The sequence below is a fragment of the Symphalangus syndactylus genome, chromosome 11 (genome assembly GCF_028878055.3).
Source record: "Symphalangus syndactylus isolate Jambi chromosome 11, NHGRI_mSymSyn1-v2.1_pri, whole genome shotgun sequence".
NCBI classification, from domain to species: Eukaryota; Metazoa; Chordata; class Mammalia; order Primates; family Hylobatidae; genus Symphalangus; species Symphalangus syndactylus.
In genome coordinates, this window is record NC_072433.2 from 66,277,317 (window position 1) to 66,280,625 (window position 3,309).

The following is a 3,309-nucleotide window of genomic DNA, read 5'->3' on the forward strand; positions in this document are numbered from 1 at the left end:
CTTTTTCTTCCCCAAGCAATGCTTGCACATGGTCACAGCTGGAAGCCGTAACAAGCAGGATGGAAGAAATCACATCCTATTCACAGCTAATAGGTGAACCTGCAAATTAATTAACTTGTGGAAATGCACAAAACAAGTCGTTAAGGAGCCAGGTAACGTTTGTGGATGAGCTGCGTGCAGGTGGGCTGGCCATATAGCCATGACCCAATTCCTCACACGCGTCTGGGCGGTCCAGAGGGTGGGGTAAGGGGCAGGGAAAAGGGCAGTCGGGAACTTTTTTTCCTCGGCAGCCCATCTGCTGAGGTCACAGACAAGCCACACTCCAGCTGCTCTGCCATCTCGGCCTTGTGGGTGGTCTCTCATACACTCGACCTGCCACACAACACAGCCCACCCCCTGCTTATGGCCTCTGCCAGAGTATTTATTAGGAACCGTGCCTTCTTGGAAGACTGAATAGCTAGACTTCATAATTAAAGACTTCATTAGTTACTTGTTGCGAATTTCCATGGCCAATGGGACTCACGGCTGCATTATTTATGGCATTGGAAGGCTTCCCATCCATCAATCTCAGATCTCCTCTTTTGCCAGGTGCCCACCACACACCCCCCTCCCCACAAGTCTGCCAGCAGGATGGGAGGTAGTCAGTGCCACGGTTAACAGGAAAAAAACTCCCAGGGTCTCCACACTGGTCTGCATGAATTCATAGTGAGGCCAAAACTAGGCTGGGAAATGGAGCAAATCTGATGCCCATTGATCATCTTTTAATTGTCTTCTCTTCTTGCTCATCTCATATGGGGGCATTTCAGCAGATGAGGCTGAACTTGCTCCATGGCCTGTCTTTCAAGGTTGTCACTCTAGGGATTATTTTAGAAGCTCTTTGGGGCAGAGGAATGGAGGCCCTTACAGAAAAGGAGCTAAGAAATGCGTTCAGAGCTGCCAAAGAAGCTGGCAGAATACGATTATGAGATCAGTACATTTTTCCTCGAAAGAGTCATTGTGTGGCCTAGTTTGAGAAAAAGCTTTCTTTTCTAATTCCTACTGCATGAGAGAATTCATAATATCAACACAGCTGATACTTGATTACTACCTAATTTCAGGGACTATTCTAAGCTCTTTACCCGCATTCTCTCATTTACTCCTTATGCAGTAGCTCTACACCACAATCTGCTCTCCTCTTCCAAGAGTTGTAGCTGGAACATGGCTATCCAGCCTGGGACTGCATTCTTCAGTCACCCTGGAAGCCAGGTGAGATCATGTGACCACACTTTCACCAGTGGAAGCTGAGCAAGGGCCTGCCAATCTCCAGCCAGAGTATTTAGGGAGCAGGCTGCCTCTTTGATGTTCCTTCCTCCTTTCCTGTTAGCTGAGCTGGTGGAACATGGAGTGGTCTTAAAAAACACAAGTTGGGGAGTTTGAAGAAGGCCTTTGCAGCATGGCCGCCGGCACTGCAGCTGCCTTAGCGTTTTTGAGTGAGGAAAGCCGAACGCGGGCCGGGAGTGTAGGGGGCCTACGGGTCCCGGCCCCGGTCACTATGGACAGTTTTTTCTTCGGCTGTGAGCTCTCCGGCCACACCCGCTCCTTCACCTTTAAGGTAGAGGAAGAGGATGATGCAGAGCACGTGCTGGCACTAACCATGCTCTGCCTCACCGAGGGAGCCAAACACGAGTGTAATGTGGTAGAAGTTGTGGCCCGGAACCATGACCATCAGGAGATCGCAGTCCCTGTGGCCAACCTCAAGCTGTCCTGCCAACCCATGCTCAGTCTGGATGAGTTCCAGCTCCAACCACCTGTAACCTTCTGCCTGAAGTCGGGCTCTGGCCCTGTGCGGATCACTGGGCGGCACCAGATTGTTACGATGAGCAATGATGTTTCTGAGGAGGAGAGCAAGGAAGAGGAAGAGGACGTGATGAGGAAGAAGCTGAGCTGTGCCCCATCCTTCCTGCCAAAAAGCAGGGGGGCAGGCCCTAGCCCTCCTTGGTCAGCTCCATGCGCCATGCACCGCCATGCACCCTGTTCCCCTACAAGTTTCAACAACTGTAAATGTTTCTTCCTTGAAGAGGAGAGCTTGGGTGGGGGTTGGGTGGGAGGGACTTGGGTCTTTGGTGCTAGGAGAGGGCCTGTGCTCCACACAGCCCTGGTTTTCTGATCTTGCACCATGCCCGGGGCCTCTCTTCCCACCTGCCTGTGAGGATTGGAGGTTAGTGCCTGAAGCTCAGAACCACACATTTTTAATAGTTTTTACATTTTTGGATAAAGGTTGAAATAAAGTGGTGTGGAGTTTTTGCAAAAAAAGAAAAAAAAAAAAACACACAAGTTGGACAGGCTTCGTGGCTCATGCTTGTAATCCCAGCACTTTGGGAGGTCAAGGTGGGCAGAAAATGAGGTCAGGAGTTTGAGACCAGCCTCACCAACACAGTGAAACCCCGTCTCTACTAAAAATACAAAAATTAGCTGGGTGTGGTGGTAGGTGCCTGTAATCCCAGCTACTCGGGAGGCTGAGGCAGAAGCATTGCTTGAACCCGGGAGGCAGAGGTTGCAGTGAGCAGAGATCATGCCACTGTACTCCAGCCTGGGCAACAGAGCTAGACTCCATCTCAAAAACAAACAAACAAACAAACAAACAAAAAACACAAGTTGTTTATCAGAGTTGGTGTCCAAGCCACTCACCATTCCAGAGCATCCATCCTGGGTGGTTTTGTGACAGAAATAAACTGCTTGCTCCTTAGCTTGCTACATGTTAGGGCTCTTTATTAGAAAGCTTATGTTACTACTATAGCATGCTTTGCAACAACCCTCCAATGTAAGTTTATTTATTTTAACATTTTTTAGAGACAGGGTCTTGCTCTCTCATCCAGGCTGAAGTGTTGTCACACCATCATAGCTCACTGTAGCCTCAAACTCCTGGGCTTAAGCCATCCTCCCGCCTCAGCCTCCTAAAGCACTGGGATTGCAAGCGTGAGCCATTAAGCCTGGCCTTTAAACAACACAAACAAACAAAAAACAACGCACTTTACTGCATTTACAAAACTGCAACTCAGAGAAATTAGGTACTTGGTTTAAATTCATCAGTTACAATGAGCAGCACTGGGGTTCAAATCTAGGTTTCTGGAACAATCTATGATGATAGGGGGCAGAGTGGTGGTTCCCTGGGGGAGAGTGGATTGACTGGCAGGGTGCACCAGGGAACTTTTTTTGTTTTTTTAAGAGCAAGGTGCTTGGATTAGTAATTATGTTTAACATTTAAAGACACATGCACACGTATGTTTATTGCGGCACTATTCACAATAGCAAAGACTTGGAACCAACCCA

At 48.7% G+C, this 3,309-nt stretch overlaps 1 pseudogene; it reads left to right on the forward strand.

The window, feature by feature from the left end:
- The first annotated feature begins 1,417 nt into the window (after positions 1–1,417).
- Positions 1,418–2,308, forward strand: LOC129493254 (nucleoplasmin-3-like; annotated as a pseudogene).
- Positions 2,309–3,309: the final 1,001 nt, after the last annotated feature.